Source organism: Drosophila eugracilis, unplaced genomic scaffold, assembly GCF_018153835.1.
Source record: "Drosophila eugracilis isolate 14026-0451.02 unplaced genomic scaffold, ASM1815383v1 contig_90, whole genome shotgun sequence".
Lineage (NCBI taxonomy): Eukaryota > Metazoa > Arthropoda > Insecta > Diptera > Drosophilidae > Drosophila > Drosophila eugracilis.
Genome location: NW_024573812.1, coordinates 3,721,585 through 3,745,313, shown reverse-complemented (window position 1 = coordinate 3,745,313; position 23,729 = coordinate 3,721,585). Strand labels below are relative to the sequence as shown.

Here is a 23,729-nt window from a genome sequence, read left to right as displayed (position 1 = left end):
TAACTTAATTTCTTTATAAATAGCGAAATAATGTTCCGATTTGAAAAATCTTTTGTAAATCGATAGATATTAACAGAAATAAGTTACACAAGGTTAAACGAAGGCATTCATAATAATATTATAGACTCCACAGTTTTCCGCGGTTTGTGGGCGTTAGAGTGGGCGTGGCCGGATGCAACTTCGTGGAAAGTTGCAGTGGCATCTCCTAAATACGTGTTTTTAAGCAAAATTGTGTAGCTTTTATAGTTTTTGAGATTTTTGCATTTTTGGTTTTTCCGGTTTTGTGGGCGTTAGAGTGGGCGTGGCGTGATCGGAAAAAAACAATTCCCATTGGGAGCATCATAGAAACATACGTGCTTGATCCGAACTTTCTATCTCTTATAGTTACCGAGATATCAGCTTTTCTAGAAAATCCGAAAACCGTCTTTTGAGCCTTGTGGGCGTATGGGTGGGTGTGGCCGGATAGTAGTAGCACTATAAGATGCGCTGTCATCTAAAGATTATACTTTCTGAATTTCAACTTTCTATCTGCAATAGTTCCTGAGATTTCAGCAATTTTAGTTTTTTGCGATTTGTGGGCGTTAGAGTGGGCGTGGCAGGATGCTGTAATAAACTTGCGCTGTCCCGGGACCTCAAGAATCTTCATGCTTAATCTCAGCTTTGTATCTGCTATAGTTCCTGAGATCTCAGCGTTCATACGGACGGACGGACGGACGGACGGACGGACGGACGGACGGACGGACGGACGGACGGACAGACGGACATGGCTCAATCGACTTCGCTATTGATCCTGATCAAGAATATATATACTTTATAGGGTCGCAAAAGCTTCCTTCTATCTGTTACATACTTTTCAACGAATCTAGTATACCCTTTTACTCTACGAGTAACGGGTATAATGAAAGAAAGAAAGAAAAAAAGTTATATTATTGAAATGATGAGCTCTGGGAGCGGTCTAGCTTTGACTCGCCCCTTTTTTTATGCACTGACCAAAGTCAAGCCTTTGTCCCTGCTAATTAACTTGTTGCGTCGTTTAATTAGCCAAGAGCCGAGAGCCGAGAACCAGGAAGATAGAGAGATAAAACAGGGAACTTTTCGCTCAACTGGATACAGCACTTTTTTTTTTAATTCTTCTCTCCTGCGTTTTTTCGCAGTAGCCGCCGCATTGTAAATTATGAAAATTAAACAAATGCCTGAAAGTTTTTTAATTAACCAGCGGTTAGTGAGTCCAGCTATCTCGTTCTCTCTCTCAACTGTCGCTGTCTCTCTCTCTTTTGCTTTTTTCCTAGCTGACACTAATTGCGAACAAGCGGCTGAAATGTTTGCCAAAAAATGTCAAAAGCTAAAAGCAAACGCAAATAAATTTAGCATAAATATTTATTATGGTCAAAAGGAGAATAGAGATGGCAATAGATGGTGAGAAAGAGAAGGCGAGATAGCAATAGCCCTGCAATTTTGGCATTTTTGCTATTTGCACTGACAGCCTGACACTTGGCACATAAATCGAAACAGAAATTATGAGCAGCCACCACCGCACGCCGCAGTCTTCGTCTTGATCTTATTTTCATCAAAAAAAAATTGCATAATTAAATTGCCCAAAAAGTGGAGCGACTGACGTCACCGCCCCCACCTTTCTCGCTCTTACCACCACCATCAACATCGCTCACCCTCTCATTCACACTCATTCGCAGTCATTCATTCATTCATGGGGACAGGCGAGTCAAGTCGAGTCAACTCAAGTTGTCTTCGTCTCCTCTGACTGCCCTGCCTGCTGGCTGCCTGGCACTTCTCTATAAATAATTGCATGCGAATTTGTCAAGCGTGTCAAGGCAGAAGGAATGCAGCAGCAGCAGCAGCATCACCATCATCATGCGAAAGAGATGGCAACAGAGAAAGAGATGGGGGCAATGAAAGTATCTCGAGGATGCGATTCACAGTCGCGACAAATTTGCGATGTCTTCGGCATGCAAAGTGCGGCAACTTGAGTGCAAAAGTCGCATCATTATGCTGTACAGCAAGTATACGCATGCAGCTTACATATGTGCGATATATAGTCATAGATATATACTATCTGAATGATGTCGGGAAATATAAAAAGTGCACACCGGTGGCCAATTAAATGGGTCTTCTTAATAGGGAAAGTCAATTTGGCAAGAAGTACGGGAGTCTTAAGAAGTTGTAAAGGATATATACTTTCCCCATTCATTGGTTACTAACTTACATTTTAGTACTTAAAAGACATTCTCAAATCATTCAACATACATCATCCTAAGAAGCCTCTCTCTTAATTTAAGCAACTCAATTAAATTATAATTAATTGTAGACTTCCTGAGAAACTAGCATCATCAATCTTACCTATCTAATTTCATTAAACTTTTGCCTAGACCTTCTCATCCAACCTTCTCCAGTTATGCTCGCAGTTTTAATTTAATTTCAAAGCCCACCTCTCTATCCCCCTCTCAAAAGAAACTTTTGCCCAAATTCCAAAACACATATCATGGCCAAAAATAAAATGATGCGATGTGGGGGCAAAACTCGGTATGTCTCGGTTTTCTGGCTAACTCGCGGCTGTCGCAGATTTTGACATGTTGCAGCTAGCAATGGCTATGAAGAAAATCTGATGGGATGGTGGGTGGATGAGCTTCAAGGCTGCAGATTGCAGGTTGCAGGTGGAAAGTTATCTCTGGCAAAAGTTGAGGCGGTAAGCAAGCAGAAAATGTCGCGCGCCTGTCAAAACTGGAAAACAGAAAAAGGGTTTCCCTTCTCCTACTCCTCCTCCTCCTCCAACCCAATTTTCCACACCTGTATTGCAGCTGTCAGACTACTTGGCTAAAAAGTGTGCACTGTCAATTTAATACTGCAGTTAATTTGCATGAAATATAAATAAATGCCAAAACAACTTGAGAAGCGTACTCCTTGGGCACATCTTCTATATAAACAGGATGTGCCATCTAAGAGTCATCCTCTCTCCTCTCACCCTCCCATCTGTTGCCATTTGATATGGCTGGCGTCTGGTGAGAATTTAAATTAAATTAGAATTTCTCTTGGTGTGTAATTTAAAACTATTTTGCATAGAAACTAAAGTGCGTCTAACTCACTGCTTTACCCTCGCTTTCTGGCTACGTTTTGCCTTGCTCTTTTCCAGGACCTATGCGCTAGCTGCGGTCCTGCCTGAGAGCTCTGCAACCCAACTTAAACTTGTTAAGCTTCAGGGAATTTTTAGCTTCGCACAGCAGCCAGGCAGAGGCAGTCAGCCAGCTCACAGTTCACAGAGCCACAAAAAAAAAAAAAAGATTCTAAAAAAAAAAAAAAAATGTTACAATATTTAAAACTCAACTTGATATGCGCCTGGGAGCTTACTGCGTCTTCCTGCGAGTGTGTGTGTGTGCGTTTGATTTATAGTGAGCTGGGATTAAGCTGTCTTTGTGCTCTACAAGAATGTTGTAGGAAATTTTTAGTATAGCATATAATGCACAAGAGCAGACGGCATCCCATTTGGCCTAAAAGAACTCTCAGCTCTTTACAAGTTTTCCCAGACGTGGCCTTAAAGCAGATATCGGACAGAAGATAGCACAGGGGTTACCTCTGTCGGACGTATTGATAGAACGGGTTTTTTGTTTGGGAGTTTCCGATTGATTTGTCAGCGGTTTTAATGCCGTTTTAAAGGGAGTTTTCATAAGAACCTCTAATGTTATAAGTAAGCAATATTCCAAGCTTTACAAACTTAATCTTCAAACAATTTCCTTAAGAGTTTCCCTACCCCAAACTCCATCTCTAAGATTATATTTATGGCTTCTGGCCGTAGCCCTACCATCACTTCGAATAATGTAATTATCGATTTGAAAACAAGAATTTCTAAGCCGAAGCCATTTTCCTAGTGGTTCAATGGACTTTAAATCTAATTAGCCGATTGTGAACCTAAGAACCCAAGAAAACCCAAGCCCCCATGAAAATCGATAAAAGCAACGGTAAAAAGTGGCGTAACAGGAAACATATGAAAATGGCGTCGCATAACGATATATTGATATACCTATATTTTGTCTACATATGTTTTTTTCATATATACAAAGATATATACATATATATATATATATATATACATATATTCACGCAGTGATGACGACAACATCGCCATTGTTAATAGGATTACGAAGCACAACTAGAACAACAACAGTAAATGGAAGGAGATGGTGGATAATAAGAGTGAGAGAGAGGGAGACGGAGAAGCAGAAGGAGAACAAAAGTAAAGCAAAGCTAACGGCATTAGCAATGGCAGAAAACCCCAAAAGCGAAAAAAATCATTTATAGTAAAATACAAAACAACAACAACAACAGAAAAAAGCAAACGACAAGCCAAAATAGAAGCAAGGCGAAAGAGATGGGTATATACATAAAGCGAAGGAGAGAGGGCTATCCCCTTGTTAGAGCAAGAGGGCAAACAAAAGTAAATTAGATTGTGTGGCCCATTAAGGCATTAAGATTTCATTGCACTCACCCTCCTCTCGCTCGCACTTGGCAGTCGGAAGGCATTTTGTAGGGTGTTTGGCAATGCCCCTACCATATGGGACACCGTTAGTTACCCTCGTGACAGAGAAACTGAGAAACAGAGAAACCTACAAGCCCCTCTGCTAACCCCTACCCCCGATGGCATACATGTGCGGCACTTAAAGCGCCGCCGTCACACTTTAAGGGTTTCACTTAAGTCGCTTTGCTACATAGGAAGAAAATGTCCCTAATAATATGTATATTATCTTTTTAAGGATCATTTACAGATGGAAAATTAAGGAAAAAGGAAAGCTGAAATCATTTTTAAAACATAAACAATTCTTTTTGTTTATAGTTACGATGATTTTTCAACTTTTCTTCCACTCTTAAGCAAAGCAGAAATTCTCCATTTATTTAAAAAATAATAAAATCCTTTCAGCCAAGAGACAAGATCACAAAATCCCTTTAGCATTGTTATTTTTTCCCCCTGTGCACTCTCTTTCTGAGCCTCTGAGTATCCCCTAACCCTTAGTGCTTTTCCCTACTACATCGCTTCATTTTCATTTTTTCGCACTTGAGCGTTTCTGTGTTGACTTGTTAAGGCATCTCGTCGCATCCTCGAAGCATCCCCAGAACCCCAGAAAGAATCTCAGGCTACGTGACTTTTTGCGGTTTGCTTGGATTTAGCCAGCGAAAAGTGCTAAAAATTGCCCAATCCGCCACAACACCCCCGAACACATTGGGCTAGCATTTTGTTTAATGACCTTGAAGCAGAAGCGTGAGTCGAAATGTATCTTGTATCTGGCGGATGTCCTTTGCTCGACGACTTCCATTCATTCTATTCGCTTCTAGTGGCCAGCTAAATTTAATGGACCGTGAACAGTCAAGTGTGTGTGTGTGTGTGTGTGTATTCACTCTTTGTTTGCAGACTTTTAGGCGCTCCTCATTGTTTGGCATTTGACTTAATTTAAAGTGCTGGCGTCTAAGTGCAATTGGCTGTGAGATGACAAGTTTTGTTTGTTGGACAAATGGCAAAGGAAACGTGTTGGTTGCTTAACTGCTGGGCTAAACAAACTGAGAAAACTAAATAATTTCTATGTGTAAATAGGGAAGAATTTCAACCCCATAAACCTAACCATTTACTATTGACAATTAGATCGCATACCTTTGAAACCATATATATTAATTGATATTTTAGAAGAAAACACCCCAAACTAACCCCAACAATTTATCCTTCTTCTATTTCCAGGTAAATTAAACGATACACTGAATTCTATACCAAAATCTCGAATTCTCCCCCGCAAATGCCGGCCTTTGTGAGTAATTTAATAAATTTATTTGAGACACTCGAAACCCAGAGAAGTGTGGCGGGGTCTTTTGGGGCAGCAGCAGAATCGAGCAAACATTTCGTAATTTTCAATTATGGGGAAAACATTTGTGGAGGGGGGGCCTTTGTGTCAGCAGCACACATGGTCGTAAAATGTTTTGTTTGTCGGTTAACCGGAATTTCGCATAATCATTTGCATACATAATAAAAATTCCGAAAATCATGAGCTGCTGGAACCTCTGACCAAGTATTTATGCTGATCATCATTAACGGACCTTTCCGCAAGAAAAGCCGAGATTCAACGAACAAGAAAATTAATTTATGTGCCGAAAGGGTTGTGAACTTAACTCTGGTCCTCTTTCCCAGTCCTTTTTATTTTGAGGGAAAACTAAACTCCTTGAGAATAGAAGGGGATGCTGGGCAGGAATAGAAATCATTAATATGCTGAGCTGTGCATGTGACAAAGGACACTCGCTTTCCATATAAACAACAACACAATGCATTATAATGTGCTTATAAATATATATATATATATATATTGTCCAGTTTGGCTTCGATGTATCTCAAGGGTTGTCCATCTTTTCTATTATTTTCCCAGGGCCAGGAACTTGTTTGGATTTTTGGGAATTTTTCGGCAGTGGGCTTGTTTGATTTCTGCCGTTGATAACAAGTTCAGTGCACGAAGGTCAAACGAAAGTCGTTCACACGTTCCGCAAACACTCACACACTCGCACACAGATCACAATTAGCAGCTGGCGTTGAGTGACCATTTGCTCTCTGTGTCCAAAAGTCCAAGGATTCTAGGAATCTCTTGGAAGCCAGCCACCCCAGTATGAATCCATAATAAATTCCGAAATGGGACACGCGTTGGCCACGAACCATTTCCATCTCCATCTCCATCCCATCCATTTCGCTTAGTTGTTTATGCACTTCCTGGAGGACATTTTATAGTTTTTTTGCTCTGTGGATTTCTCGCATTTTATTGAGATGAATTACACAAACACACACTCGCCCGCCTCCCCCTCCCGGAAAATGAGGGTCAAGCGTTGGTTTTTCCCTTACAAGTATTAATGATATGGGATTTGGCCTGATCTACTCTCGATTCCTGTCCATCAATACTCGGGCTTAACCCGGAGACAGGACAGCAAAATCAATAGGATTCGCAAAATGGTTGAGGGAAAAGAGCAAACAACAATTTTAATGTCCTTTCTGGCCGAAGTAGAGGGTGGAGCGGGCGGCGTTCATAAATTTTTATTACGTAATTGAGTTTGTTCGGTTTAGTTCTGCGAGGGTTGTTGATGCTTGCAAATGTCTTTGCATGAAACAATAAAACCAAATGTTGAATTCGAAAGGGCAACCTCTCTTTCTCCCAACCAAAAAGCATTATTAATAAATACAAATTCGTTTTTGGGGGGTTAGGCAGGGCAGACGACGTTAGAGGGTTAAGCTTTGAAAGGGGATCAATAAACGTTGAGGGAATTGCATTTGCAGAGGGTTAAATGTGTCGGGGGAACTATGTTTAAGGTGTGAACATAAAAATGTATTTCGTTTGGAGCCCCCTGTTGGATTCCAAAGTAATTACATGATTTCCATTTTATAATTCCTGTCAATATCTTGTTGAAATCTCAAAATATCCACTCACATCCTCAGTTAAGCTCGGGAGTATTCAACAGCGTTAAAACGATTTCTTATTCATTGCGTTCCATTGGCCCGAGAAGTGGCAGAAGGAGCAGAACCAAACATCTGCATTCTCATTATTAATTGATTAAGCTCGCTTTTCCTCTCCCCGCCTTGTCCAATATTTTGACAGCAAACACGCGCCGTTGAAACACCAAAAAAAAAAAAAAAAATACTCGCAAAAAGAAATGCCTGAAAAAGAACAGATAAAGGAACAATAAATTTACATAAATTACCCGCATGAATGCCAAGGAGCTTGGGGTGGACCACCACCAAGTAGATGGAGGCACTCGACAAAAGTGTCCCAAATGGGAAGCGGCAATTCAATAAGGCGGAGTGGAGTGAAAGGCAAACCTGAATTATGCGGCACGTTCCACACGTAACTGGGCTTCGGGTTACGGGTTCTTAAAGGTATTCTCCTCCTTTTTTTTTTTTTTGGGGGGCCAACTTTATATGAAGACATGTCCCGTAAGAGCCTAAGAATGCCGCGCAATTAGCATGCTAAGATGATATGATGAGGTACAAAAGAAGCGAGCGGCACACGCTCATAAATCAAGGGGAACGGACACCGTTAGAAGGTGTCCCATGACTGAATGCCTCGCTGAACCCTTTTCTCAATGCGACAACAATGGGAAGAGGATTTAGCTCGTGGCGGTGAAAGGTTGAGGTGTCATCGTCCTTTATCCTTATCCCGTTTCCCGATTCGAGTGTCAACAATAAACAAATTTGTTTTACATTCCCTCCTCCAGCCACTGAAAACCCTTTTTTTTATTTTATTTATTTTGCTGCAGGACACACACACACACACACAGGCACATCCCTTCGAGGAGTCGTTGTCCTGGCAATCATGGTACTTTCCTTCTCTGAATCCTTTGCCCTCCTTTCGGGTTTTGTGTCTTTTTTACTATTATTGTTATTATTGTTTCATTTCGAACGGGGCTCGGGTGTAAATGTTTCTGTTGTCAATGGGGCCGGGCTTTTGGCCCTGTCAAATTGCTGTCAACATTTCCAGCCAGTTTCAGTTTAATAATGTAAAAGTTTTCCTTCACCTTCTCGTCCGTCTCACCCAGCTCTCGGCTTTATTCCCGAAAATGTTGTCAATCGTGAGGCAGATAAACTTGGGATTTGTTGCACACAAAACTTTTTCGTTCTTGTTAATTAAACTTGAATGTGTGCGTGTGTCGGCGGTTTCCACGGGTAATAGAACCGGGAAAAGCGCCAAAAAGTAGCGATTCCTAATGAGATTGCGGGCTCGATCTAACGGAGTTTTCCCCTAACACACACATACAATTGTCTGGTGTCATTTCTTTAATAGAAAGAAGTTTCCCTTGAAATTAGTTAAGGTTTTGGGTTACAACTGGAAGCAATTTAGTATTGGTTGCTAGGAAACTAAACCGAATTTTAAAAGAAGTTCAAAGTCTTACCTTTGGTAAAATTGTCTAAAAATGCTTTTATTTTTACATTTATTCCTTTGCTTAAAACACTAAATAAAAATATATGTTAAGTAATTAAAGCTAATCCCTTAATTGCTTCCTTATTTTCCCACCCTCCCTTGCTGCAATTGGAGTTTTCTCTCTTTTATTTCACTTGCTAATTGGATAAAATCAACAAAATCCCGGCACCTCATCACTCTTGCAACCCCCGAGTTGCTCTTTTAATTCCCACTCAAGAGCTCTTCGACTCACGGCCATCACTCAAAGAGAGCATCGTTCAACCCTTCGTTAGTTTTTCTCTTACTCCGCTGAGGCTTATAAGAAAGCACTTTCGGGTTTTCGAGTTGGAGGAAGCCAGGAAGCCTTCTACAATGCAAAAATTCTTGGCTTTGATTTGTGCGCTTGACTTCGGACTTTGGATTCGGTTTCCGTTTCCCAGCCCCACCCCCCAAGTCTTTCCCCTTGAGGGTTTGTGCTAAGCTCACGTCATCAACACCATTTTTGGTCGTGCTCTTTGCGAATGCGAATGAGTCATCCCACCCCCTGGTAGTCCAGTGCACCAGAATACTATCCGATTTCAGTCCGCCCACGTAATTGCTTCCTGCAGATTTTCGGACATCGGAGCGTGCATAATTAAGCGCTTTTGGATTGTATTTTAGGGCACTTAAAAATGTCAGACGGAAGTCGGTTGAAGGCGAAGCCCGAGGCAAACACCTGTCATGGTTTTCCCAGCTTACCCTCCCTCTCCCGGTTTTCTATTGCAGCGCGCCCTCTGGCGTTGGTCGTCTGACTCACAGGCGATATGTAGGGGAAGGGCGGACGGTCGGGCACCCCCTGCTGTGGCTTTTGCCAATCAAACTTTGGGCGGTCTGCCAGTGACACAAGCTGGAAAACTCTTTTGAATCGACAAGGTGGTGGCCAATCGATAGATTTCCACCGTTCCCTGCGTATTTATTGGCATTATATTTATAAATGCCGCAATGCCAGGCCCAACTGCCAAGTGGCTTTCTATATATCCCATAGATATGTGTGTGCAGAGAGAGAAAATAGTGAAAGAAAGTATGTTAGAAAGGCTATTATATGCTATCGTTTTCCTAACATTTTCCTTCCCGTGTACCTGCCAGTGTGTGCGCCTAGATGGGCTGTCACTTTTTCGGTTTCCTAAGCAGCAGCAGCAATAACAGCAGTGGGGAAAACCTCATGACAAATTCATTTGACTTACACATGTCTGAGCTCCTGTGGCTAGCCAACAACAAAAGGCTGTGTCAAGTGGAGGTGGAAAATGGTTGGTGGGAGGAGTTGGGAAGTGGGGAAAGCCTAGAGGAAAAGGCTGGAAAGTTTGACCTTGGATTGGGATAGGTGACCCAACGGGAGGGAAAATTGCGGAAAATACTGTGATATATGTTGAGCTGGGATAAACAGGCTGGATAAGAGGATTTAGGGTAAACTTATGATGTGTTTTTCTTCAGAATCGATAAATATTTGAGCCTTCAACGATAAATGGATCGATTACCAGGAAAATACAAGCAAAAAAGGAAGAAAATGTTAGGGCTTGCAGGGCATATTTGAATCTTAAACTTCTTGAGATAAGTAGTGATGATATGATTGAAAAAGTTATAGAAAACTCTTGAAGTTTTCACCACAAAAACGCTTAGTTTACCCCACTGTTCCAAGCCAAACCTTCAGTCATTTGTCATGCTTATTTAATAATAAATTGTCTTGCTTTTCGTAATAAATCCAATTGGCTGGATGTGGTAAATGACGTGCTTTAGACCAGATATTGATTGAACTATCATTTGTGGTTGGGCCACATTCATTGGCCACAAAAACAAGGCTCAAAAACTTGGCCATAATTGACCATAAACCGTCCATCGGGCAATCAACTGCTCCGCCGCCTGCAGTTTTTAATCAACTTCTGCAAAAGGGAAAAAGGTCTATCGTTGGCATAACTCAGTGGTCGGTCTTTGGTCATCGTTAGAGCAAGAACTTTGCCCATAGAGCAGATGTTGTTGGGCTCTAATCGAACCAAACAAAAAGAAGTACGAGACCGGAGTCCAAGTTCAGTAAACTACCCCGTGGAGATTGAGACTGCTGCCGCTGGACCAGGCCAAAGTCTTGGCAACCCCTGGTCCTCATTACAAATAAATATCTTTGACTATTTATAATGCCGCAGGGACCTCCTCACCTTTCGTCTCGGCTTCTGTGCAAATTATGCAGATTAGAGGGTCAGTTCACAGCTGTCGGTTCGTCGTCTGCTTCGGGCTTCTTCTGGCACCTGGATTGGCTGGATAAAAAAAAAGGAGGAAAACTAAAGGTAGCACAGCAAGCTTAAACTGCAGCCTCCTGTTGCCTTCGGATTTACATAAGAATCGAATTTAATCTTTGGCCGCATAATTTGCCACAATTTATTGGTAGCCAGGGCGGCCCTCATTGAATCTAATTTGATGGTGTTTTTTGTGCCAAAAAAAAGGCGCCCAAAATGAGTTCATAATAAGATTATCTGGGTCACATGTGTGCTGTTGGCCATGACTGGTTAACTTTTCTTTTTTCCTGATTTTGGCTCCCAAAAAGTGGGCCACAAACGTTGGCAACAACTGTGGGTGTTTGCAAATTTTCGTTTTTAGTTTTTTTTCTTTGTTTTTCCGGCTCACTTTCATTGCCAGCAAATGTCGGCATTAATTTGTTTTTTAGTTTTGTAGCCTTATCGTTGGCTCGTAATTTTAATTGAGTTTTGACTGGTTTTTTACAGTTTTTGGCCAGGAAACAGCGCAGAGCCTGGCATAGAAATTGTATATGCCACTCTTATCGCAACGGCTCTCTATCTCTCTTCAATATGTCAGCTCTAAACAATGGGTATCTCCACTCGAAGCGTGAAATGTCAAAGGGGGCCAAAAAAAAAATGGAGAAAAACTAGACAAAAAAAAGAAAAGCCAATTTCCTGACATATCGCTCGGGCTGTTGGAAAACGCATTCTTAGCCTGTGTTCGACAGAATTCAAAAAAAAAAGAAACAAGCAGAGAAAAGAGCCGGGAAACGCATTGCTTTGTTTTCGTCCACAGAGTGGAGTGCAGTGGAGTGTATGGGTGTGTGTGTGTGTGTGTGTGTGCGGCTTGATTGTAGATAAATATGACAATAAAATAGTCATAGAGCAACAAGGGCCGCTGCAACGTAACCGTTGTCAGCTTAAAATAGCGAAAATATTGCGGTACAGTTGGCTCCAAAAAGGCGCTATGTGACGTGCGAAAGGGCTGACAGCGATGCAAGCGCAATTTGGCGCCATCTGTCGGTGGGGATAGTGAACTGTGCATTGGGTGGTATGTGAAATGATGGGTGGGGGGTTACAAGGGCAACGCACGTGATAAGCATATGAAATTTTATGGCAACTCTATTTGTAACTTTCACTGGCTGCACATGTGTGAGTGAGTGTGTGTGTGTGTGTGGGTTGCCAACAACTTTTGCTTTGAAGTTTGTCTGTCTCGCTTGCACATTCGACAGCCATGCCAGGAGCTTCCGCCCACCACCCACTTTTTGTGTGTGCGCTGACTTGGAAAATACTTTTTGTGATAACATTTTATGGCTTGACAAGGCAGCAGCATCTCGAAAAAAAAATTTATATAGTGGGAGAGTGGGGAGGAAAACTCGGAGTTTCTTGCAATTTTTCCTTAACGAAAGAATTATAAAAGAAATGGCTGCATGGCAGGATGAATGAGGGGGTGAGTGGGTAGGGCGGAGGGCGGGAGGCAAGGCTAATGGTTCCAGTGCAGGGCATCAATTTGCAATATGACAGCTGCCTATAAATAGCCCAAATGACAATGCCAACTTTTGCATTTTCCAACCGACATTGATGGAAGTTTGCTAACCGAAAGTAAAATATTTGCATTTTCTCGCCAGTTTTGCAAGGAAAAATAACTGTCTAGGGATAGAATTTTCACTAAAATAGTTTATAAATAAAGTTTTTGATCTCGTTTTAAAAACATTTAAATTTTTGCCTTTCTATTTCGGAAAGCCTTTTAAGGGCACTATATTTTACTTTAAGAAAGGATCAGCCTCAAATTAAGTAGTTTAAACTATAGTTTTGGCTATCTAAACTCACAATGCTGTTAATCATATTAAGTTTTCCATTTGAAGCGATTTCAAAACCAGAGATGCCGAGGGCAAAGAAATAAACACGCATGCTTATGAGGTCATTCAACAGTCATAAAATGTTCGCTTTGTGGTTCCGCAGAGTCCCAAACAGACATTTGTCGCCCAGTTGCCCACACTTTCACCCCTTTCTCCCACTTTTATATCCTGTATACGAGTGTGTCCGTGTGTGTGTGTGTTGGTTTGCATTTTGTGCATTTGTGTTTGTCATTGCCACTTAGCCTTATTAGTATGTGCAGCGGGCAACGGGCGTCTGTATGTCTACCCTTTTTGGCCAAAGTGGCAATGAAGCTTGCCAAAAAGGATACACGGTGCACTGCACATGCCGCATACACACAAAGCTCACATTCTCGCTCCTTGCAGCGTCATGTAAGCAACGCCAGAAAGTATGCAATATTAAAATATATATGTATATACTTTTGTGGAGCCTGGGACATCAGACAGCTGCGCAATAACTGTACATTAAAAGTCATTGCATTCATGATATTATTTTTTATGTATTTTTATCCCTCACCTTTCTCTCCCCCTCTCTCATTCTCTGTTTATTTTTATATGCGAATTTTTTACGGATTTTTTCTCTCTGTTAGAATTGAAATTTTTTCTCATTTCTTTGCCTGCCCACCGCTGCTCATCACTTTTGCCCCTTCAGTTTGTTTGTTTGTTTGCAGACCTCAGGGCGCCTGACACGCCTACAAACACTCACTCACACACACACACATAGACAAAAAGAAAGGCAGACACAACGAACTAAAAAACTGCATTGTGAAAGTCCCTAAGCGGGCAAGCGCTAATGCTTTGTTGATGAACAAAAAACTCTACAAAAAGAGAAATCAAAAAATAAAGTCCCACGGAGAGTGAGCTGAAAATATTCATAATATTTTTCAGTTAGACTCAACAGTTGGATTTTTTTAGCCCGCAGATAAAAGTGCAGCCAAGAAGGCAGTTTAAATTGAAAAAAATTAAATGTTTAACCAAAAGTTTGCACAAAAAATCACTTTAATTCGAATTTCATTTCCCTTTCATTGTTTTTCCTTAAGCATCTATAAATGGCTTTGAATTTTATGGCTTAGATGCCAGCAATTTCTGTCTTCTGTTAAAAGCCAATTACAAATTTTGGCCATACAATAAAATTTAACACAAATGAATTCTTTTGACTAAAAATCACAAAAATTCTTCCTTTACTTACAGGTGAGTTTATTTTACGGACAGTAAACTACGGGCCAGGCTGTGTACGGCGGCAAGTAAACAAAAATACAAAATAGAAAGCTCCTTTAGCAATCCATTCCGGGCTGCAAGTTATTTCATAATTTATTCGACACCTGAAAGAAATATACGAAAAATAATATACAGCAAGCCAATAAGCTGTCAGAGACCAACAAATTTCTCAAAACAGCAAAAGCAAATTAAATGCAATTCAATTTCTAAAATCAAATATCTTCGAGATACAATATCTCCCCTTCTTAAGCATATATATAGGTGCATATATATATATATATTATAAACAAGAAACACATGTTAGACAATCAAAAAGAAAGGAAACCGAAACAAGTTAACCACAAAACGGACAAGCAAGGACTCTCAAGGGGTGGGGAGTTTGAAGGGTGTTTCTAGTAAAGAAGGGACAATTTTCCACTTGCTGGGCTCCTTGGGTTTGCTTCGGTTTCCGCAAACACGGCAAAAGATGTTATCCTTTATCCTTTTTATTTTGCGAAAAATTCAATATTTTTCAAACAAACAACAACACACACAAGGAAGGTGGGGGAGAGGGGGTGTGTAGGTCGAAGCACATCGAAGGATAACATATTAAATTTGCCAACAGCAGCTAGCAGCCAGCAGCAGGACTGGCAAAGGGACAATGCCATAAAGACAAGAAATCAATTTTTTTTTCTTGCGTAACCCTGTGCAGAGAAAACAATTTTCTAACAATAAAAAATTGCCCATGCGATCGAACGACTCTCACACTCACTTATGCGTTTGGGGTCCTTTAAAATCGAAAGCCAAAGGAAACATACCCGGGTGTGTGTGGCAAATCATAAAAAATCGAAGTGGGGTGAGGGGAAATGGTATGATGAAGGAGCTGTGTCAAGTCATAAAAAAAAGCAAGGGGGAAGAGGCAATAAAAAATAGGGGATAGAAAAAGTGAAGGATGAGGCCAGGCCTTAGATATAGATCCTGGTCTTAGGACTCGAGATTAGTCGGCTGGCCAAAAGTGGAGACTCTAATTGAGGTGAAAAATCCAAAGAAAATGCCATAGCTTTTTCCCTTCCAACTGTCAGTCTTTGCTTTTATTGTGCATAAAGAAAAACTGAAGGTTTTTAAAGGAAAAACTGTAAGAGATTGTTGATTTTCTTAAATATTTTTAAAGAGTAGAACTACTGATGATAGATTCTGCTTAAAATGTTAATAAAAAATATCTAATTGAGATATTAAATCGAAAGGATCTTATTTTCCTGTGTACCCTTTCCCTTTTCCCTTCTCACTTTCTCCAGATTGGTCACACATGTCCCCTTCAACTAATAACGAGCCTCATTTTGTGTAAATCGATAAAGTTGTTACATGGCAACATCAGTGTGTGCAACAAAAAAAAAAAACAAATAAGAAAAGAAAAAAGTTTATTTTTGTTAGGAGAAAAGTTTTCCTTCCGTTCGGTGGGGTAATATTATCGCATGTTGCACTGCCGAGCGTGTTGACAATTGAATTATTTATGTGCCTTTGGGTCTACGTTTCGAAGCGACTGTCGCTTCAGTCTGCTGGCCTTTTGTTTGCTCATTGATTGAATCCTTTCGATGTGTCCTGGACTCGCTCGCTCGCCCATTGTCAGTCCGTCCTGCTCATATGCGCTTTATGCAGTTTATTGGCGATTACATTCACTCAAGAGAGGACGACCACAACGTCCAATCATTTCGTCCTGGTCCTTGGGTTCTTGGCTTTGCTGTCTATGTCTATGTCCTGATGCCTTCAGTTTGATTGTCATCGTTTGTGGAAATTTGATAAGCGCTTTTTGTACTCGTGTATGTGTGTTTGTACTTTCTCCCTTTCCTCTTTCATCTCTATCTCATAGACATGTTTGTCCTCTCTGTATGTGTGTGTGTGTGTGTGTTTGTGTGTGTTTGTTTGCCAGCGAAACTTTGCTTGTTCGTGTCAGGACTTGGATCTTTTTAATAATGCGGGTTATGTGATGGATTTATTAAAAGCGTGTCCTCATGTCTCCGTTCTCCTTTCTCCTCTCTCCGCTCTTTTGTTTGCCATAAACTTTCTCCTTGTCCGTAGCTTGGAGCTTCCCTTTTCAATTAGTTTGTCGCATTGAAATGCTTTAGTATGCCGGTATTGAATGTCAAGTGATCCATTGTGAAAGAGTTTAGAGAGTAGAACTTCAAAATAAAAAAAAAATAAAAAAACACAGAAAATGCTCCCTCATAAGTATGCCATAATAATTGCAAACGATGGCCCCCCACGGAAAACCCACACACATACAAACGCCAACCCTAAGGACAAAACACATATGGGGGCGATAAAAATTTTTTGTATTCCCCTCAACAACAAGCAAATTTTGACCGCAAGGCCTGCATGGCCACAACCCGTTTTTATTTCTCATTTTACGACCATGCAAATGTCTTCGAGCGGCGTCGGCGGGTTTGGCGCCAAAAAGTCGACAACATATGTCGGGCAACATGAAACGAAATCAATTTGCCTGTGCCACGACCTTGGGGCACGGTCCCTTCACGCACACACACACACAGATACTTTTGCGGCTTGTTATTACGGCATGCGACTAAATTATTATGGGGGCTCGTTAATTTGCGGACACTGCGGACGTCCACAGAAAAGAAATCGCAAATAATCGCATTAAATGGGGCCACGCCTGTCGCGGCGAAAAGGGAAAATCGATTAAGCAGTCGGTTCTTCTACCCAACATTCATTCGTTCGCTCGTTCGTTGGCCTCCTTTCACATTACATTATGATGATTATTTTTATCGCCGCGTCACGCGATATTTTCCTGATGTCGCCGCCTTCTGCTCAAATGGCTTACAATGCGCAGCGAAGGCGAACGGAGCTAAGGAAACGGAAACGCCACCGAGCGTGAGTGTGTGTGTGTGCGCGCGCGGTGCGGTGCCTAGGCAAACATTTGCCATATCTATAACAGTGTATGTGTGTGAGTGTGAGTGTGTCTGTGTTAGCTGTGTAAACGACGCCGCCCTGCAAATGACTGCAGTTAAAAAGTCATCAATGTCTGCCAAAAACGAAGCTCGCCATTAAATGTTGCCGCAGTTTATGCCAATCTCCGCCAATGCGTGTGTATGAGTGTGTGTGTGTTAGTATCTATGTGAGTGTCAGAAGGATAAGAACCAAGTCAAGTCAAGTCAAGGCGCCCCCTCTCTTCAATTATACGGCCTTTGCTCCGAATGAGAGCTTGTGTGCGTGTGTCAAAAAGTTGAAAAATGTGAATGTTGAAAATTTATTTCTATCATAAAAAGTAGAAAAAAGCGATTGGGCGAGGGGGTGAAAAGCAACGAACAAAGCCTGAAATACCGCAGCATGCTTTTAGGCTTACAAATGCCTTTTAAGAGGACTTTTCCAAAAATCCGTAACAAAATGATAAAATAAAAAACAAGCAGCGAACATAACCTTTCCATTGATATAGTCATTCAAACAAATAAACAAAAAGGCAGCCAGAAATAAATAAAATTCAATTCAAATGCAAATACAAATGTTTTTCTACTTTAAAATTGCTGTTTGCTGCCTTATTGCACAATAAGAATGTTCGAATGCATTCCCTTGGGCTTTAACGAAAATCCCTTCGGCTAGATACTGCCGCCGATCAAGTCTGCTTTGGCCAGATTAATCGAAACGCTATAGCAAATCCCACTAACAGTGTACGGTATCCCTTGCAATTTGTAAAGCGTCCTGGCCGTGTGGTCAAATCATAGCAAGGAAAGCCTTCGGCTGGCCTAGGGGAAAAAAATCAATGTGCCACACACACACACACACACAAACACGCACCGCAGCCTGTCGCACGGGGTCCCTCGGCTCGGGCACCATGGCGTGCATTATGTGGCCATATGGTTGTAGCTGTGTGTGTGTGTGTCGGCTTGTGTACAAATAAACACGGCAATGCAAACTGAACGGGGGCATATGAGGGTCTGGGCTGTTGCCCTGCAGGCTGCAGTCGGTTTACGTTTAATGCCCATATATATTGTTGCCTACTTTCGAGCGCAGTGGCCAATGGCCTCCAGTTGTCCGTTTCGTGGCTCTCGGCCCCCACGTTCGCTAGCCACTTTTTTTTTTTTTTTTTTCTTTTTTAAGCCCTTTAAATGTGAGCAAACTTTTCCACGTGTGCTGGACTTCCAGCGGGGACGTTAGTTAAACGTATGCCAGGCAGAGCTGGGAGAGCGAACTGGGAATGAGCAGGGTGGCGGAGGAGCATGGCGTTATATGGTTTGTGTATTGAAAATTGGATTTTCAATTGGTTTGCAAAACGGAAATTAATTCGGGGGCGCAACGGAGCCGAAGCCCCGTAACCGGCAGGCGAAAATGAAGCAATGACGTCCACACCGATGATGGCGTTGTGATGACGATGATCATGGTGATGGTGATGATGATGATGATGGGAGCGGAATGACCACTGGCACTGTGTGTGCACCGGTGTTTGTGTGCAAAAATAATGTGAAAGTCTCTTGCCTGCTTTTTTTCTGAACATTTCGCTACGCGAGTGGCGCTCTCACCGTTTTATTATTATTTTTCTTTCTTTTTTTCTTTTTGCTCACTTTTTGGACTCACTCCGTTCTGCACTTTAATTAAATTAAGTGAATTTTCGAGGCTGATAAGCGCGAGCGCCGCCAAATGAAATGAGCGAAAAGGGCCAAGAAGGGTAAGAGGGGTAAGAAGGAGAGCTAGCTGAAGAGCAGGTTAAATGAGCAAATGAAACGAAAATACGGCAGTCAGATAGAGCCAAGCACTGGCCGAAATCAGAAATTGCCATTTGGCCAACTCTCAAGTATAGTTTTCCGAAAAAAAAAATAAAAACTGGGCAAAAAGCAAAACACGACAGTTACAGCAGCGTTTAGTAGAATTCCATTAACTGAGTGCACTTTTGTCCGTAAGGTAATCCACTCACTTTTCCCCACTACGAGAGTACAGTTGTGCTTGGCATATTCTGGGGCACATTTTTCAATTAACACAAATCCCTCGAATGCAGTTATTTCCCAGGGTAATGGTTTACCGGGTCCTAAGTTGCTAGTTTAAAATTAAAGCAACTAAGTCAGATTGTCGCACTGGGCCAGCCATTTTCATAGTAAACGAGAGAGAGAATGGGCCATGTAAGTGAGGATAAACTGTGTGTGCGTGTGTATGTGGGGAATCTGTTGCAAATCCCAAAAGTATGCAACTGCAGTGGCGGTGTGCCCCCATTGAGCGAATGAATGAGTGAGGAAACGAACGCATGATTGAAAAAAAACATGGCCACAGAAAAGTCGAGGCCCGTTCATTGTTTTCCCCCACTCACACACACACAAAGAGATGATACAGGAGCAAAAAACAAAAAAGGAAGCTGGGGAAACACTCACATTTGCAAGGCTATTTTGCGCTGCATACTTTTGGGAGGAGTTCAGTGCACTGCTATTGCCCGTTGCCTTTTGTCTGAGGCGAATCGCTTAGCATGCACCACTGGTCGTCGCTGTCTACCTTCCAACCGAAACCCGTCCAAAGCCAAACTCTGCTTTTAGCCATTGTTTTGTCCCGGGCCTGCAAACACTTTTGCCTGGCTGTCCTGGCTGTCCTATGGCTCTCCTATGGCTAGCAAATATTGACCATTTGCCTTTTGCCAATTTGTTTGCATTTCAGGAAAATATTTTCATTTTCAATGCTCGCTCGCTCGACTCTGCCGGTTAGCCATATTGAAAATTAAACTGCAAACTAGTTGTGTGTGTGAGTGTTTGTGTGTGTTGGTGTGTATGTTGGGCACATGGAAAATTGCCTTGATTTCCCTGGCCATGCCTACCGGTGAATTGTCATTTTTAATTTATTTTGTTGCCGGAATTTATACAATAAATATCTCACTGTGTTTGCTCTCTCTGGCTCTCCCTCTCCCTCTCTCTCTCTCTCTCTCTCTCTCTTTCTCTTACCAATTCTCTCATGTTCTGGACAGTTTGAGGCTTGGTTGTTGTTTGCAATTGCTTTTTGATTATCTCTATTTGCTGTTTGTGTTATTGAGCTACGTTTTATATGTGTCTGTGTGTGCCTGTCAGTGAGCATGGCCAAGTGAAAACAAATTGAGTTCTCCGTTAAGCGTCGAAAATAGTTTTCAACTAACTCCTGCTCCCATTTTCTGGCCAACTCTTTCTGCCCAACTATGTGTGTGTGTGTGTGAGTTGGATCCAAAGTGCTAAAGCTTGTACTGCCGTTAGTTTGCATTAAATTTTTTGGCAACTCTCTCTCTCTGTTTTTCTTTTGGCCAAAAAGCAGGCAGCAGAGTGTCAGGAATTATGCTTGCCAGCGTTGTTGTTTTCCCTTTCTCTACATTTTTATTCGGCAACATTTTCTGCTTATGTTTTATGTAAAGCCTTAAATGGAGTTTGCACTGCACGATGTGGCAAGATAATGGGGGGGGCTGGAAAGATCCGGGGGGGACATGCAATTTGTGTGTTCCAAAAGTGGCTTATCATAAGTTCCACTCACACGCCGGCTAGTAACGCCCTCTAGAATTTATGACAATAAAGGCAAACCAATTTCTGGCTATAATATTTAGTTTTCTTCAATGCTTAAGACCATATAAGTAGCTTAAAGCCATAAAACTTACATTGATAGTGCTTAAAAAGAAAGAGAATATCAACTTTGGGAATAGTGTCTAATATAAGTCTATAAAGAATACGAAAACCAAATTTAAACTTTAAACCCATGGCCATTCATTTCCCCCATGCCATATCAAACAAAGCCGGGCGAACATATTTCATTCGCATTATTCCAACTCTTTGTCTATTTTCACAAGGGCCCTAGACGCGGATCGCATTTTTCCTCTTTTAATGCATACCAAAGTCGAACCACTAAACAGTTTTAAATTTGCATAAAAATCCGTTTTATTAACATTCAAAGGCGATTCCTATCGCCGCTAAATTGAAGGAAAGTAGCTAGAGTTGCTTGGCTAAGGCAAAAAAAAAAAAAGAGGGAAAACGGAGTTCCAAGCAAACAGAGACCCTGAAGGAAAATGCCATGTAAATGCTCTCAGGGCAAACGAAAAAAAAAAAGAGGAAAGCTAAAGCTGAAAAAAAGTGTAAGAAAAATTCCTTTGCACTCAACAAAGAAGAAATAAATAACTTTCGAGTCAGATTAGCCAACTTGTCACGAAATGCAAAATGACATTTAATACCCAACGAAGACGAGGACATGGACTTGAGTGCTCCCAGCTTCTAGATCCTAGCTCCCAGCTTCTTGATGGCCAGCAGCTGCGTCCCAAAGAAAGGGGGGAGAGGTAACATCCCAAGACGCATGTCGACCAAATGGCAATGCGATACGCGACGATATACATGACTGGACCTGACTTGCACTTGGCATGAAAACATGAGAAATTCCTTAGCCAATGGCCAACCCGCGCAGCCAGCCAGCACCCCAGCACTCCCATCGTTCTCCACAATGGCATGCCAGAACGCTAGACGACAGCGACATTGTTTCGAATGGCCTGGCAAAAGAAGAAAAATGGCTCTGAAATGCCATCACTGCCATCATTCCACCAAAAAAAAGAAAAATGGATAAAAAAAAATGGAAAACCCGGCAAGAGGAAAGCGAAAAAGTAATCATTGCAATTTAAAGCGGATAATCTGCATCAGACCAAAGCTGTGAAACAAGAAGCGTTGCGAAAAAAGGCGAGTGCTCTAAAAAGGGTTCCAGTTTCAGTTGCACAACGCGAACGTTGGCAATGCAAATATGCTGCGGCGCCCCCGCCTGCGTGCGTGAGTGGACACCATTTGCAATTTTCGCACTCGCTTTTCCACTCTCTCTCTCTCCCTGTCGAGGTTTTTTTTTCGCATGCCCAAGGAGCGAGGCAGTCATGCAGATTACAATCGAAATGACATGAAAATGTTTAGTGTGGCGTGTGGAAAAAAAAAAGAAAGAATGGAAGAAATCGCGGTGGCAATGTCAAGCGGCGGCGGCAGCAAGAAAGTGTTGCATATCTACGGGCGGCAGCCACAAGAAAGAAAATTGCCAACGGGTAAATGGGAGGTGGAAAGTGGCAAGCGCTTGGCACTCAAAGATAATGTCTGTCCTGCAGAAGCAGCAGTAGCAGCAGCAGCAGCAGAAGGAGGAGGATCTCTCTCCTGGTCTGTAAGAATAATGTCTTATTTGATTGTGGCCAGCAAATGCAATTTAAATTTGTTGCCAAAGCCCTTGAAAGATGCTGAAAAATAGGAGAAAAAAAAAGAGCAGAGAGAGAAAACGAATGCCAAATCGATTTATAGATTCATCAATAACGTAACATCCCATTTATGCACACTGATAATTCAGTTAGCCCCATTACCTAGCATGATGACTCAATGACGATGGCCATCAGGAGGCAATTAACCCAGTTACACGGCACGGGCAACAAGTGAGCGATATGAAAAATTACATTAGCCTTTCATTACACCGAATTAGGGCAACGAAATAGCGTTAGAGAGAGGGAAAGATACAAAACACAGATATAGTCTGGGGACAGCCATTCGAAACGGTGGCTGTTTTGTTAAATAAACTCAATCGAAGCATTAAATTACTGCCAATGGCGCCAATAAGCACAAACAAATATGCCAAAGTGGCTCCAATTCGTGTGTATTTGTATTCCCATTTTGTGTGTTAGTGTGTGTATATTCTCTGAAAGTCCTGGCTGGCACTTGCTGATTGAAAGTTTTCCGCACAGAAGGATGGTGAAAAATATTTGCTTGTCGTCAATAAATATTTTGTACTCTATGTGTCTGTGTTTATTGATCAAAATTGCGAGCCAACAATGCAAAGTATTTTGTTGGTTTGCCAAATATTTATCCATCGAATGATGGGGAATGCCAAGCATTTGACAATTAATTAGCTTAATTTATGGCTTTGTCAGGGAGTGTGTTATAGTTATAGTTTTGTTGTTTATTAAACAGTTATTCCTTGCATAGATTTGTCAATGATATTTGGCGAGAATCACAACAATGAAAATAAAAATCAACAGAGAAATGTTGTTCAGCAACAATTATTTGTGAGTTAGCGCCAGTTGTTGGGCGCCATAAATCTTGTACAGCTTTCGGGGCGTCATAAATTGTAAATGCCACCAGCAGAGGCAGCAGGAGCAGCTGGCAAAAAAGAGAGGGAAAAATCACAAAAGGAAAACCGAAAACGAGTTGGCAGGTCTCTGCGCTACAGTTGATATTTGCTGTCCTCCTCTGGCCAGGGCAAACAATCAATTTATGCACACACAATTTTCCCCTTTTACATATAAATTTTCACATTTTTCTTTTTTTTTTTCATTCATTTTTTACTTCAACGTTGAGTCGGTCGCCTTGCTGTATGCAAATATTTGTTAACTTCATTTGCTCTGAATTAAATATAATTTACATGCATATTTGTTTGCCAGTTGGCCTGCCCTCGTTTCGCCTGTAAAATCCCTTTTCCACGATGCCATGTTGCATGCATCATCAACAGTGGGGGCGGGGTGGCAT

The 23,729-nt window shown here is 41.6% G+C and overlaps 1 protein-coding gene across 36 annotated transcripts in view; it reads left to right on the top strand.

Moving 5' to 3' along the window:
• Positions 1–23,729, top strand: part of LOC108112171 (protein muscleblind) — a 177,755-nt gene that overhangs the window by 123,618 nt on the left and 30,408 nt on the right. The gene's annotated exons all lie outside the window — the stretch shown is intronic.